This window comes from Microcaecilia unicolor, chromosome 10, assembly GCF_901765095.1.
Source record: "Microcaecilia unicolor chromosome 10, aMicUni1.1, whole genome shotgun sequence".
In the NCBI taxonomy this organism is placed as follows: Eukaryota; Metazoa; Chordata; class Amphibia; order Gymnophiona; family Siphonopidae; genus Microcaecilia; species Microcaecilia unicolor.
The window spans coordinates 164,548,595-164,565,472 of NC_044040.1; positions in this window are offsets into that span (position 1 = coordinate 164,548,595).

Sequence of the window (16,878 nt, forward strand, 5' to 3'; positions counted from 1 at the left end):
CCTCCCTCTCTCCCTCCTTCCCTTCAAGTTCCAAGGCCCCCCTCCCTCCCTCCCTCCAAGTTCCAAGGCAGGCCCCCCTCCGTCCGAATTTTAAAAGCCCTCTTCTTACCTTGTCAGTGAAAAGTGTGCACTGCAGGCTCAGCACTTCAGCCTTCCCTTCTGTCTCTCAGCTCTGGTCCCACCCTCATTTCCTGTTTCCGCAAGGGCAGGACCAGAGCCGAGAGACAGAATGGAAGGCTGAAGCGCCGAGCCTGCAGTGCACGCTTTTCACTGACGAGGTAAGAAGAGGGCTTTTAAAATTCGGACGGACGGAGGGAGGGATGGACGGACAGTCCTGGAACTCGGAGGGAGGGAGGGACTTTTAAAATTCTGGCTGAGCTGGAAGGGAGCTTCCGGTGCGTAAAATATTTGGGGTGCTCGAGCACCCACAGCACCCACGGAGTCGGCGCCTAAGTATATATGCTGACATTCCAGTCATTTATGCAATTATATGCTATGTAAATGTTACTGCCGTTATAGAATTTACCCCCTTAACCCTCCATTGCTTTAAATACAAACTTACAGGGTTAATATTCAGCCAGTGGTGGTCAGGGTTTCTGTAAATGCTGACCGTCACCAGATAAATTAGACCTGGATATTTAATGCTGGGTCATGTCCAGACAATGACACTGAATATCCAAGTGATCAGCGGACCTAGAAACAATGTGGGTGCTGACTGATGTTCAGTGCAACTGAGGAAAGATAGGGCTGCTCTTTATGTGGTCCTATCTGCCCTGTTAGTAATGTGGGCGCTGGCCCTGAATATTGATAGTGCCCACATATCTACTGCCTCCACCTGGACAAGCTCAGCACTGCCAGGATGTTCTGGGATGGCAGAACCAATCATCAGAGGCATCACCTAGTTATGTGCCGCTGGATATTGGCAGATGGCCTGCTCAGCATGGTTTAAAGGAGCAGAAGCCTCTCCTGCCCACATAATCCACACTGAACATTGAAGCCTTACCTTTTACGCCTTCCCAGGAGTGGAAAATACTTTCTGTGCCTGAATGTAACTTGCCTTTAGCCATGTCAGCTAAATCCAAAACACTTCCCTCTCTTTTATGCACAGCAAGGAAGAACTACAGCATTTGATTGTGACCTTCATTAGCATTCCAGAAAAGTATTTACCAATAATTGCATTTGCTGTAATTTGTAACAGTAATTTATTAATTTCTGTTTTTGTGTTTATCATGATCAGGCCTGTTCAAGGCTCCTACATTCTTCCTTAACATTTGAAGCATCTAGTGACTCACAGCTCTCACCACCCAGCCAGGCCTCAGAGGAACACATCATATCCCTTATTTCAGAATCTTGCACACACATTGTCCCACTTAGCACACAAAATTTCATGCACAGATTATAGAATCGGCAGTTACATGTATAATTTAATGGCTTAATTAGGTGCAAACTGACACTAACAACCAATGATAATTATTTGGAGATAATTGGTCCTAACTGCAGTAATGCACATAACTGCACTTACAGAACACCAAAAGTTGCTCCTCAAGTCAGCAGCAAATAACAAGAAGCAAAAACAAGAGCTGACCCAGAATCCAGAGAACCTTTTATGGAAATAGACCTGACATGGCCACGTTTCACCAAACATGCTTCATCAGGGGGTTACTGACCTACTACATATAAAAATGCAAATCATAGATATAATTAAATTAAAGTACATGTACATAGACATGCAATTAATTTGAAAAGTGAATAAAAAACATGCAATAATAAAACATAAGCATATAAATGTTTAAATCATAAACTAAAAGCCTACTTTAAAAAGGAAAGTGCCTAACGTGAACCAGTAACCGACAAAAACCATCCATAACCAATACAGACCATAATTGTAGTTTTGAAATATCATAGTGTATAAAATCAATATTAAACTCTATATATCAGACATAGTGAATGTGTTTAAAAATAAACTGAATGTAAGCCAGAAAGGACACACACCTATCAAGGGGATAGAGCAGTGCTTCCCGTAGCTAATAAAACAAGTATCCAAGACTGCCTGAAAAAAAAAATTAAAATTGAACAAATAAAGTATCATTACCAAAATTATCTTTAAAAGAAGGCTTATAAAAAGGGGGATTACTTACAGATAGCAGCTCCTGAAAACCATAGAAGAAGAAAGATGTAATGCTCAAAACAGTGAATCAGCCATATTGAAAAACAGACTTGCTTTATACTGACTGTGGGGGTCAGAGTTAGCTGCAAGAAACCTAGTTTTCAAAAACTAATCTAAATGTATTAAAAAAATAGATATCCAATCCAGTTCCGAATGCATGAGAGTGTTCTAAGCAGAAGTCTTTCAAGGTCACTGCCTGAACTCTCGGCAGCCATTTTGAAGCGACGTCGGGACCAAGACAGGTTAGCTTTGCCGGGCAAGAAAGAGGGGGCTCTTTCCTGCCCCGAAGAAGCCACTAGACCATCAGGGCAGGATAATAAGGTACAGGAGGGGAGGAGAGGGGTAGTGAATGGAGTCATGTGGGTGGAGGGAGGCTGAAAATTGGGAAGGGGATATACATGGGGGAGAGAGAGGGAATCTGGCTTTCTTGGGGGAGTCAAAGAGACAGGGGTGGGGTGGAGGTGTGACGAGGCAGAGCGGGGTATGACTGACGGGGCGGGGTGGGGCAGGGTGATATTTTATGTCTTCTTTTTTCTTAGGGCAAATACAGTAACCCTACACTAGACTACCAGGGCATTTAAATTTTAAAATTAAAATTCTATAACAACACACATAGATTTTAGAAATGCCCCCAACCTGCCCATTCCACGCCCATAACTATACTCACTTTTCAACTATGTGACTTAGAATTTATGTTCACCACGTTACAGAATACGCTTAGCAAGTACTGCACATAAATTCTAATTAATGACAATTAATGCTGATAATTGCTTGTTAACATCCAATTCTCAGCACTGATTAGCTTGTTAAGTAATTAAGTTATGTGCATTGTTATGGAATACGCTTCAATTTTCATGTGGAAATCGAAGCATGATATATTTAATCCCGGGGTAAGTGAGTTCCACGCCTGTTATAAAATAGCGCTTATAGAATGGCACTTAGGGCTAGATTCTATATGTGGCGCCTGAAGAATTCGCATGGAATAGATTTCCACCTAAGTATTCTATAAGTGGCACCTACATTTAGGCACTGTATATAGAATACACTTAATTGACATCTTTGAACCACGTGCATCCATTTACATCAAGGGAAACTTGCCTTAAATACTGCATGTAGATTTAGGCGCCATATTCTATAACAGTGCATGCAAATTTTGAAACGCCCACCAAATGCTCATTTCCCCACCCATAACTACACCCCTTTTTTGGCTCCATGCACTAGAATTTAGGTGCTGTGAGTTACAGAATACACTTAGCGAGTTATGCGCCTAAATTCGAATTATTGCCAATTAGTACTCATTATTGGTTGTTAGGTGCTGTTAAAAACACTGATTGGCTTATTAAACCAATTAAGTTATGTGTGTTGTTATAGGATATGCATGGATTTTGGCGCAGAATGCTAGACATGATATATATAATCCCAGGATTAGTGCCCAACTAGCACTTACGTGTGTACAATTCACATACATAAGCATTAGTATTCTACAATTTTAGTGCACAAATGGCGCCTACATTTAGGCACTAAGGGGTAGATATCTAGCCAGCGGTGTTGAGCATTTTTTGGTTGCTGTCGGTGTCCGGGCACTGCCACTGAATATCTGGGTTTATATGGCCTGCTCTCTTATGAAGTTAAATGCAGTATTCAGCACTTAACTGCCTAGGCATCACCACATAAAGATAGGACTGACTTTTTTGCGATCCAATATGGCAGTTTAACTTGGGCGGTTAAGTGCTAAATATTGACACTTTACCATATAAGTGTTGACTCCAACCCCAGACCACCCACAGAATAGCTGGCTGAGTTTAGTGGTTTGTGGTGATATCAGTAGCACTAAGGACTGTATTCAGTAAATAGTGCTGAAAATTAGCTGCCTGTTATGACTGGAGAAATGTGAGCCCTTGTGCCCTGACTGAGCACGGCTAGGATGGAGTGACACTGCACTCGGTCAGGCAGCCAGACAACCCCTAGCTTCACATGGGGAGCGACGGCCGTTCCCTGGGGGTTGAGCCCCCAGGTTCGGGCAGCCACCAGGACTTCTGGAACCGGCACGGTTGCACGACCACTGACCAGACAGGCAGGCAAATAGACACAGTCCAAAAGCCAGGTAAATCCGTAGGGCAAAGAGTAGTCAAAAACAGTCCAAGGTCAAGGCAGGCAGCAAGGTCTGGGAAACAAGCCGAGGTCTGGAACACTGGAACTGAAGGCAAGGAGCACCAGCATGGACCTCAAACACAATTGAGGCCGAAGTAACGAAGGACTGGAGGCAGGGCTTTAAATAGTGTAGGAATCAGTCTCAAACATGTGCAGCTGATCCAAGATGGCTGCCCCCATCAGCAGAGTAGCACAACGCCCAAATATGGGCTTCCTTCCTGTTTTCGTATACAAGATGGCTGCCCCCTCCTGAGCTAGCCAAGATGGCTGCTGTCCTTGCTCCAAGCTGGATGACGGCTGCTGGACTAGGAAACCGAAACATGGCTGATTCCCCTGAGTCAACCAAGATGGCCTTGGTCTTGATCCAAGCTAGATGACGGCTGCAAGACTTAGGAAACAGAAACTGAAACAGACCTTCCTAAGCCTGATCCTCAGCCCTTTCTGAGGAACCCGTGGCCCGAGCCAGTCTGGAGGAGCGCCGAACAGGGGAGGAACGTGACACTGCTGGGAAAAATCGGTGGTCAGAGCTGTTCTATAAAGGATGTTCTAAGATGAACGCTCTTTATAGAATTGAACGTAGCACTGATTTCCGCACCCAACTTTGGACGTGAGGACTTATACCAGCTGAATTCTTTCTCAATTAGATTACTGCAATTCTATTTATATTGGTTATTCAAAAGCTTTGAAGACAAAACTGCTAAGAGTGCAGAAAGCTGTGATAAGAGTGATTTTTGTAGTGGACAATTATGAACTCATCTCTCCTTTTTTTTACTACGATTATATTGGCTGCCAGTAGAGGCCAGATTACTTTAAAATATTACTTTTAACCTTTAAAGCTTTTCCTGTAATTGTTCCAGGCTACTTAATTGACCACTAACAGGCTTATTTTTGAAAGAGAAGGGCGCCCATCTTTCGACACAAATCGGAAGATGGGCGTCCTTCTCACAGGGTCGCCCAAATCAGCATAATTGAAAGCTGATTTTGGGTGTCCCCAACTGCTTTCTGTCGCGGGGATGACCAAGGTTCACGGGGACGTGTCGGAGGCGTAGTGAAGGCGGGACTTGGGTGTGCCTAACACATGGGCGTCCTCAACCCATAATGGAAAAAAAGGACATCCCTGACGAGCATTTGGACGGATTTACCTGGTCCAGTTTTTCTTACGACCAAGGCACAAAAAGGTGTCCAAACTGACCAGATGACCACCGGAGGGAATTGGGGATGACCTCCCCTTACTCCCCCAGTGGTCACTAACCCCCTCCCACCCTCAAAAAAGAACTTTAAAAATATTTTGTGCCAGACTCTGTGCCAGCCTCAAATGTTATACTCAGGTCCCTGGAGCACTTTTACTGGGTGCAGTGCACTTCAGGCAGGCGGACCCAGGCCCATCCCCCTTACCTGTTACATTTGTGGTGGTAAATGTGAGCCCTCCAAAACCCACCAGAAACCCACTGTACCCACATCTAGGTGACCCCCTTCACCCGTAAGGGCTATGGTAGTGCTGTACAGTTGTGGATTTTTTTTTTTTTTTGGGGGGGGGGGGGCTCAGCACATAAGGTAAGGGAGCTATGTACCTGGGAGCTTTTTCTGAAGTCCACTGCAGTGCCCCCTAGAGTGCCCGGTTGGTGTCCTGGCATGTCAGGGGGACCAGTGCACTACGAATGCTGGCTCCTGTTATGTTGTAAACTTTTCTGAAGAACGCTTGTTTTCTTGACTGTTTTCTGCACTAAACTTGTTAGTAGCTGCAGATTATAAGACCTTGGTATAATGTAATGTAATGTGCAAGATGGGCGCACATCTCTGAAATTCTATAACACTGTGCGCAACTTTTTGCAACACCCATGACTTACCCATGCCCTTCCCATGGCCATGCCCCCTTTTGGGTTTTGCACGAATTGGGATTTAGTCACCCTGTGTTATAGAATAACGCGCAGGAAGATGCGCATGTAAATCATAATTGGTTCCAATTAACATCAATAATTGATTGTTAGCATCCAGTTATTGACTATTAATTGCTCGTTAATCTAATAAGTTGAGCACGCATCTCAGGTTCGCACCCAAATTTGGGTGACCTTTAAAGAATCCAACAGAACCGGTTAAGTTCTGCTGGTTATCAGCAGATAGCCCTGTACAAGTGATTTTTTTGGCCTCATTAGAGAATGAGGAGGTATGAGTGTAATTTTATAAAAGACTTTTCACACATAAAATTACCCGATGCATACAAGTGTGTGTGTGGTGACAAGAAGATGCATATTTTTATATGACTCAAGATTGGGTGTGTTCAGGGTGATACTCTGGGCAGAGTCACACAATATGCACTAGGTTACAAAATATGCATCTATGAGCGTTCATCAGCCATGTTGATGTATGCAGCCACAATTCAGCCACAATGTGGGCAACTTTTGGAATGCTGTTTTATAAAGACGCCAGGAGCTCCTAACAAAGGTGAACCTCCCTGTAGCATCCCTGCAGAAGACAGCGGCCTACTGTGATATATCAGAAACAAAAAGCATACATAGCATATTTGACATCCGGAGCAGATAATTTTTTTCAGTACCTCCTGCCCTCGATCTAGCGTCTCCCCCTCTCTTTCAACCCTCTCCAAAAATAATCGATTTGTCATCTCTTCTTTTCTCTCAAACCAGCCTCCACCACCAACCCCCTTCCCCGGCTGCCTAGGACCCAGCGTCTCCCCCTCTCTTTCAACCCCAATAATTGGTCTGTCATGTCCTCTTTTCTCTCAAGCCTGCCAACACCCCCCCCCCCCCCCCGGCTGCCTAAGACCTTGGTTTTCCCTCTAGTGGTCACTGGTAGCAGTAGTGAATGTGCTTGCTACATCCTGCCCTCACAGAAACAGGAAGTATGTCAGTGAGTGCAGGATGCAACAGACCAAAGGTGCATTGCAAGTCACAGGTGCTACCAGTGCCAGCGACTGCTAGAGGGAAAATCGAGGTCTGAGGTAGTGTGTGTGGGGTGGGGGGGGGGGGGTGTGGGGGTGGAATAGAAAAGAGAAGAGGAGATGCCAGATCGGTTGGGGGGGAGGAAGGTGAAAGAGAAAAGAAGATGCTCATTGAGGGTGGTGCTGAGAGAGAGAGGGAATATGCTGGGTCAGGTATTTCTGCAGTCTAAAGAAGTTGCTGGCATACCTGCCATTGATTACAATGGGTGCTGCAATTTGGAGGGGGGGGGGGGCTGAGCCCAAAGTGGAATGCATCCCTTTATTGCCTGCACTGGGGGTGGACCACTCCCACCGCCCCACCCTTGGCACACCACTGCTACTTCCATGATAAGTAAACTGCCACCACATCTGCTCAAATGCAAAAAAAATCAGTCCTTTGTGGTAAATGACCAGTCATTCTACTTTGGGAAAGAGAAATCTGCCTTCCTCTTATCCCTTTTCTAGGAAAACAAGTTAGAGTTTGGCCACTCCATGATTCTCAGGTCTTGAAAGGTGCATTTTTGTGTATTACTTCTTTTCAACAGCTGAGCTCTGTGCACTGGGTGTCCTGGGGCTGGTTACAGTGAATGCCAGAGAGTGATGTGGGAGTTCAGTGTGCCAGAGCCTGCATCATCTGTAAGAAAGCCCTGAATAAAAAAAAAAAGTGCTTCTGTTGTCTTTTTTTCCCTTCCTCAGGAACCTTCTGCATACATAAGACCTCCTACTGGGGCTGTCACTCCTTTGACAGCAGAAAGCTTTTGGAGAAATGGACAGACATGAGTAGGTGGACATAGAAAGAAAAAAAAAATACCTTCCCCCATTGCACACTAAAAGAATGAAATAAAGAATGCATAGGCTTACGCCACTGAGTGGTGCAGAATGAGTAGTGATTACAGCAAAATTGCATATTACGTATTACGAAAGAAAATGCATACTGAGAAGCAGTGAAATCAGGAGTTTGCTTTAGTGTTTGGTTAAGGTAACTGGGATGCAGGGCAGGGTTAACCCTTTGGTGTGCCCTAGGCAACCAAATATATATTACAAATTCACTTTAAAATTCCCACAAATGGGGCCTCATGTGGTTCTAAGAAAAACATCAGAGTGCTCACCAACTCCTTTAGCTGACTGGAAGAAAATGCACAGGGGGTTAGATTATTATTATTATTAACATTATTAACATTTGTATAGCGCTACCAGACGCACGCAGCGCTGAACATCCAACATAGAGAGAGACAGTCCCTGCTCAAAAGATTCAAGACAGAGTGCCATAATGTAGGAGCCAAGATGATGAGCGCTAAGTGTAAATTCTATAATGGCAGTTCTATGCAGAACTGTCATTAAAGAATACTAGCATTAAGTCTGCAGTTTTGCACCAGACTGAAGGCGTGAGTACTAAAGCCATGTCAAAGGCTGTTAGGTGTGTAATTCCTAGTATTCTCTATCATGCACACTTAACTCCTAGGCGCATTCCTGATCTGCCATGTCCTCCCATAGTCATGTCCCCTGGAAGTTGCGCATGATAGAATTTGTGCGTGAAACTTCTAGAATAGCAACTAAGGGCAGCTAGGCACACAGTTGCTAATTGCTGCCAATTAGCACCAACTGACACCAATTTAAGCCAATAATTGGCTGATAACTCCAATTAACAGTTGATCATTACATTACGTTCTTGCATATATGCAAATTAGTATACAAAGCCTACATTTTGGCACACAAGTTTATAGAATTAGGAGAAGGGTGTGGGGAGCAGTGGGCAACAGTGGCTGTGGTCCAACTTCATATTCATATTTCTGGCAAACGGGCAAAAATCTGCCTTGGGAGCTATTGAATTAGCCCTTCCTAAACATTTGGGCCTTAGGCTTGTGCCTAGTTTGCCTGTGTCTTAATCCTGCCTTGCTGGGATGTTTCAGCAGTAATGCAGATTGCATGAGGATGGAATAATAAACATGAGCAAGTGAGACAATATCTTTCAGAATGGGACTATCTTCATCCCCATATGCCTTAAAAATGAGATTATAGTCAGGGATGGCATTAAACATTTGCGCTAATTGTCTGCTATTTGTCTACTGAATTTTTGCTAGGTGACCACAGGCTTCATAATAATCCATCATGATTTCTACTTCCTAGTACAGCGGTTACCAAACTGTGCACCGCGGCACCCTGGTGCGCCTCAGCGAACCTTTAGGGGTGCCACGGTGCATCGCTCACTACTTTCCCCTTCCACAGGTCCAGCACCTGCCGTTTCCTGATTCTTCCCCCTCCCCCCATGCTGCTGCAGTGCTTGCAGCTTACATTTTCTGGCCATCCGCAATTCACACAGGCACTGAGAGGACTTCCCTCTGCCGTATCCGGCCCTCACAACAGGAAGTTGCATCAGAGAGGGCCAGGCGCGACAGACTGGGAAGGCCCCGGAGTGCCTGTGTGAATTGCGGACGGCCCGAAAATGTAAGATGCAAGCACTGTAGCAACAGCGGGGGAAGGAGAAGGAAGCGCCAGTGATCCTGGACCTGCAGGAAGGAAGGTAGCAAGCGATGCTGGATTTGGGCAAGACAAAGGGGGGTGCCGCGAACCAAAAACGTTTTGGAACCACTGAACTAGTATCATCCAGTATCCTTTCCTTTAATGTTTTTAGTCTCATGCACTACACCAGTGGTCTCTAATGTTTCTCATCATACCTCACACTAACACTGTCTGCTTGTGCCTCACCTAGAATGTAAACCACACTGAACCCTAGAAAGGAGATATTAGCGGTATACTAGGGTTGAATTGAATTGTACTTTGCATACACTCTTTAAAATCCTTCAGAGACAGTAGGTACCGACTATTTCAAATGATATCATGGCTAGATACAAACTGGAGAAAACGATAACATGGCTAGATACAAACTAGTCTTTCCTAAGCTAAAACCTCAAGGGTTTGTGCAAGATCTCCGAAAGTCATTCACTGAAGTGTTCAGTCAATTGTCGGGGTGCTATAAACATCAGCTAATATCCTGCTTGTACCCAGTTGCCTTAGAGTGTTATTTTCTTTTCCATGTTTTATTTTGTTTGATTTCTATTGATAACCTTAGAATGTTAGAAATTCTTCAAAGCATGGACATTTCTCAAATTCTGGCTAAGCAAGCAATCAGCTAACTCCTCTGTCCATTACTCAGCTCTATCACACTGCTTTTCAATCTGCTCTAAGCTGATCTAACTCCCACCAAAATTATAAGTTCAAAGAGGTCACATATCTAGCCAGCTAACAGCAACAGGTCTCAAATGTATGATTTTTTGTTATAATATAGAATGGGAAAAAGCCTTCTAAGGTGGGTGGAGGGTGAAGTGCATAAGTATATAAGTATTGCCATACTGGGACAGACCGAAGGTCCATCAAGCCCAGCTTCCTGTTTCCAACAGTGGCCAAGCCAGGTCACAAGTACCTGGCAAGATCCCAAAAAAGTACAATACATGTTATGCTGCTTATCCTAGAAACAAGCAGTGGATTTTCCCCAAGTCCATTTTAATAATGGTCTATGGACTTTTCCTTTAGGAAGCCATCCAAACCTTTTTTAAACCCTGTTAACTGCTTTTACTATGTTCTCTGGCAACGTTGAATGAAGAAAATTTTTCTCCAAATTCAAGGTTTATGCTGAGAAAATGTATGATAAACACCAAGAGCACATAGTAAATCCTTAGGCTGTAACAGAAGAAGTCAATGAATCTTAGCTACAGACAAAATGCATTTAACTAGTGTTAGAGCAAACAAATACCAGAAAATATAGAATTATCAACTGGAGCCAGATGCCAGGTACGTGCAAAGGATCAAATAAAATTTTATTGTAGTGGGCTACTGTTAAATCAGGTTATTTCGCACAAGGTCCTATTTTATGCAATGAGTCCCTGTGCTAAAACAACCCTATTTCTGGTAAAATAAACTGACTTAACAGTAGCCCATGGTGATAACTCCCTTACTGTTTATTTTAAATGCATTTTTTTAACCTGACGATCAAATCTTTCTAAGTGGGTCACAACACCTCATTAGATAACAGCTAAAACAGAACCGACAACATAACATCAGGGAATTTAAAATAGGCCCAGGAAAGTGGAAGGGGATAGAGGCTGTGGCAGCGAGGGGGAAGGGGGAGTTTTGGTTTCAGCATGATATAAGTAGGCACACATAAATGTAGGTGCTATTTTATGCTGCTATTCTATAATTGAATCCAGGTGCCCACATGACATTATAGAACCTATGCCCAGTTATAGAAGTGCCCTCATAGGAGGTATTTCTATTCATATCGCCTAAAGATAGGCACCTAAAGTGCATGCACTAAGCGCAAATTCTATAACAGCAATTAAGCACTTCATTGCAATATAGAATAATAGTATAAGTCTACTTACGCAGCATAAATGCTCATGCCTAAACGTGGCAGCTTCATGCTTAACTGATAGTATTCGGAAAGCTTAACATGTAAGTATTTGGCATGCCACTGCCCCACCCATACCCCTCCTGTGTCCATGCCCCTCTTGCAGTTATGCGCTATAGAATTTATCAGGGCCTCCGAGATACAGTCAGGCCTGGGGTAAACAAATTTGAGGGTAGGCCCCCCCCACCTGGCAGTAGCTTACTGCTGATTCAGTCTGCCTTCTGCTCTTATGTGCCAGGTTATCGCATTAACTCTGCTCTGCCTGCCATGGGTCCTTTTTCCTGCTGCGTCCCCTCCTGTCTAAGCAGAAACAGGAAGTACTTCACATAGGAGGCGGGATATGCAGGGGCGTAGCCAGACAACAGAGTTTGGGTGGGCCTAGATAAGAAGTGGGTGGGCACCAAATGTTCTCCCCCCACCACCAAAAAAATATCTCAGCTGGCAGGAAAATACTTCTTTCCACCTTGGCAGTCTGCAGCAGGCATGCATTGAAAACTGAGCATGCGCAGGTGCCAGTATTGTGGAGAGTAGAATTTTGTTTCTATCAGGGGAAAGTCTTCAGCTGACAGAGATTGGGATCTCCACCAGCTACCGCTAAACATGTGCAACTGTTGGGTGGGCCTGAGCCCTAAGTGGGTGGGCCCTGGCCCACCCAGGCCCACCTGTGGCTACGCCACTGGGGATATGGCAGGAAGAAGGACACGTGGCCGGAGGAGCAGAGTTAACTCAATAACGTGATAAACTGGTACACAGGAGCAGGAGACCAATCCAGCCTTCTGTCTGTGCCTGCCACCAGAAACTTGCCGGCACCAGGCCCCCCTTGGAGGCCAGGCCTGGGGGAATCTTGCCCCCCTCTTCTTGGTGGCCCTGGAATTTAGACTGTAACAGTATAGAATGGTGCCTAAATGCATAACTGTAAATTAGGACTTATTAACTCTAATAATCACCAATTAGTGGTGGTTAGTGTCAATTTGCACCTAATTAGGCCATTAAATTATACATGTAACTGACTATTCTATAATCTGTGCATGCAATTTTGTGTGCTAAGGGTGAAAACGTGCGCACAAGACTCTGAAACAAGGGGGAAAATGTGTTCCTCTGAGGCCTGGCTGAGTGGTGAGAGCTGTATATCACTAGGTTATTCAAATGTTAAGGAGGAATGTTGGCATGATTAGGATAACCAACAAAAACAGAAATTAATAAATTACTGTTACAAATGACAGCAAATGCAATTATTGGAAAATGCTTTTCTGGAATGCTAATGAAGTTCCCAATCAAATGCTGTAGTTTTTCCTTGCTGTGCATAAAAGGTAGGGGAGTGTTTTGTATTTAGCTGACACCTTTTTCAGTTGTAGCTCAAGGCAAGTTACATTTAGACACAGAAAGTATTTTCCACTCCTGGGAAGGCGTAGAAGATAAGGCTTCAATATTCAGTGTGGATTATGTGGGCAGGAGAGGCTTCTGCTCCTTTAAACCATGCTGAGCAGGCCATCTGCCAATATCCAGTGGCACATAACTAGGTGATGATCGGTTCTGCCATCCCAGCACATCCTGGCAGTGCTGAGCTTGTCCAGGTGGAGCCAGTAGATATGAGGGCACTGTCTATAATCAGGGCCAATGCCCACATCACTAACAGGGCAGATAGGACCACATAAAAAGCAGCCCTATCTTTCCTCAGCTGCACTGAACATCAGTAAGCACCCATATTGTTTCCAGATCTGTTGATCACCTGAATATTCAGTGTTAGTGCCCAGACCTGACCCAGCATTAAACATCCAGATTTAAGTTTTCTGGTGACGGTCAGTGTTTACAGAAACCCTGACTGCCTCTGGCTGAATATTAACCCCGTAAGTTTGTATCTGAAGCAATGGAGGGTTAAGGGAGTAAATTCTATAACGGCAGTAACATTTACATAGCATATAACTGAATAAATGACTGGAATGTCAGCATATATATGTGTATATATGCCAAAAATCAGGCTCTGCACTGTTCTGTAAATATGTGCATATCTTACGTGTGGGAGGAACATAGGCAGGACTCTGGCATCTCGGTGCAAACATTTACTCTGAAGAAAGTGCTCACGCTTAAATACATATGCACATAAATACCTGGTTGCACTAGAGTGGAGAAGTAGCCTAGTGGTTAGAACAGCAGGCTTGGAATCTAGGGGTGCCTGGTTTAACTCCTACTGCTGCTTGTGATCTTGGCCAAATCACTTACAGGGAAAGTGAAAGGGAAATGGGACTTGATATATCGCCTTTCTGAGGTTTTTGCAACTACATTCAAAGTGGTTTACTATATTCAGGTACTTATTTTGTACCAGGGGCAATGATAACTGATAGTGACTTGCCCAGAGTCACAAGGAGCTGCAGTGGGAATCAAACTCAGTTCCCCAGGATCAAAGTCCACTGCACTAACCACTAGGCTACTCCTCCACGGGGGATGATCAGACGCAAACGCCGGCACTAGAGGCTGTTAGCGCCATTCTAGCGCCGGCGTTTGCTAACGCCCCATGATCAGAGCCCTCAAGCGAGTGAAACAACACGCTCTAGGGCTCTGAACGCAACTAGCATGCAAATGCATGCTAAACAGGGTTAAACATATTCATCCCCAATGATCAGTGGCCAGTGTGCCAAAGATTGGGTTGCTGGCTGCGGAAAACTCTATGCCAGCTCCGAGCTGGCGTTAGCATTTGCAAATCATTGGGGAAGAATGGTGAGCCCTGGCAGGTCCCCATTCACCTCAACAACAAACCTGCCAGCGACAGGGGCTGGAGGTCCGGCGGACCTCCGGTCCCCCCGACGATCCCCCCCCCCCCAGGTTCAGGGAGGGCTGGAGATCCGGTGGGTCTCCAGCCACCCCTAACTCCCCCAGCAAAAGGTCCCTGGTGACCAAGTAACCCCCCCCCCCCAGCAACAGGGGGGCTGGAGGTCTGCTGGACCTCTGGTTCCCCCCCTGACAATCCCCCTCCCCAGGTTCAGGGAGGGCTGGAGATCCGGTGGGTCTCCAGCCACCCCTAACTCCCCCAGCAAAAGGTCCCTGGTGACCAACTAACCCCCCCCCCCCCAGCAACAGGGGGGCTGGAGGTCTGCTGGACCTCTGGCTCCCCCCCTGACAATCCCCCTCCCCAGGTTCAGGGAGGGCTGGAGATCCGGTGGGTCTCCAACCTCCTCTAGTCCCCCCAGCAAGGGGTCCCTGGTGGCCCAGTTCCCCCTACCTTGTGTGTTGGAGGAGGGAAGGTAGCCTGCCTCCCTCCTCCTCTTCCTGCGACACTGCAAAATGGCGGCACCCAGCCCTGCCCAGTGTATCCTGGGATGTGCTGGGCAGGGCTATACACCATATAAGGGAGAAACTGTCACTGGGGGGAGGGGGTTGGTTGGTCACCCACCTGGGGGGGAATCGTCGGGAGGACTGGAGGTCCGCAGGACCTCCAGCCACCGTTGCTTGGGGCAGGGGTAGTTGGGGCCTGGTGGTCCCATGGACCTCCAGCCCCTGTGTTTGACAGGTTTGGGCTTTTGACAGCCCAGACCTGTCAAACATGTGTGGGAGGATTGTGCTGTGCACATGCTCAGGCACAATTCTGCACTTCTACCCCATGATCAGAGATAATTGTGTGCTTAAATTTGCAAGCAATTATCTCTGATCATCGGTGCGGTAAAGCCCCGTGCTGTTCCAGTGCTATTTTAGAGCGCTGTTTGGAACACCATGGGGCTTTTGATCATCTGCTTGTTAATCCTCTATGAAACTCACCTTGAGCTACTACTGAAAAAGGTGTGAGCAAAAGCCAAATAAATGAATAGTTTTCTACAAAGGAAAGTAGGTGTAATTAGATCTAGTTTGGTGTCCCTTTATAGCAGGGGTTCTGAATCCAGCCCTCAGGACACAACCAGCCACTCAGAGAATATGTATGAGATAAATTTGCTTATAATCCCTTCTGGCTGGGTGTGTCTTAAAGACTGGGTTGAGAACCCCTGCTTTCTAGAATTGCCCTCCATGTGATTTGCCAAGATCATAAGAAGCAGCAGCGGAATTGAAACCTTGCTTCCCTGGTTCTCAGGCTGCTGCTTTAACCATTAGGCTATTCTCCCACTCCAATTAGGAATGTCGGGTTCTGTGTGTACAGTGGCATATGTTAACATCTCCTATATTTATCTCTTAGATCTACTAATTGCTAAAATAGTAAAGGAACCAGGGGCAAAGACAAGGATGGGCCTAGATGGGTCTTGATCCCTCCATGTTAGACTCAAGCCCATCTAGGAGAATGAAAGTAATGCAAAGAGTGGCGTGGCTGTATGCCCATGGGCGTAGTTTGACTGTTTCATTTGGGGGGGGGGGGGGGGGTAAAGGGTGGGGCATGGCACATTAGCATATTTATTTGCATACATATATCTTATACATATTCATTATGGTTATTCAAAACACACACAAGCCTAAAACATGAATATGAAGCCAGTATATATATATATATATATATATATATATATATATATATATATATATATATACACACTGGTTACAACTCAAAGAACGCATCACGTTCAAAGTATGTACCCTAGTACATAAGATCATCCACGGCGAAGTCCCAGCTTACATGTCTGACCTGATTGACCTACCACCCAGGAATGCCAAAAGATCATCTCTCACATTCCTTAATCTTCATTTCCCCAACTGCAAAGGCCTAAAATATAAACTAATGCATGCATTAACCTTTTCCTATATGAGCACGCAATTCTGGAACGCATTGCCACATAACCTAAAAGCGACCTATGAACTGACCAACTTCCACAAACTGCTGAAGACCCATCTTTTTGACAAGACATACCACAAAGACCAAAACGTGAAATCCCCACATATATCTAGCAAGCAATGTTAAGAACGCCATACATTATATCATTATCATGTTTTCTATTACCATGCAACCCAAAACACTTCTGTAACACTAAATGTGAACTCTCCTTTCATTTCCACTATCCACGATATATTGTAAGCCACATTGAGCCTGCAAAGAGGTGGGATAATGTGGGATACAAATGTAATAAATAAATAAATATATACATATATATATATATATATATATATATATATATATATATATATATATATATATATATACAGTGCAATCCACTTAAGTGCAAGGGTCTGGGACCAAAGAAATACATGCAGTTAACCGGAGCGTGCACTTAACCGTTGTGACCCAAAGAAGCTTGACATCTGATAAAC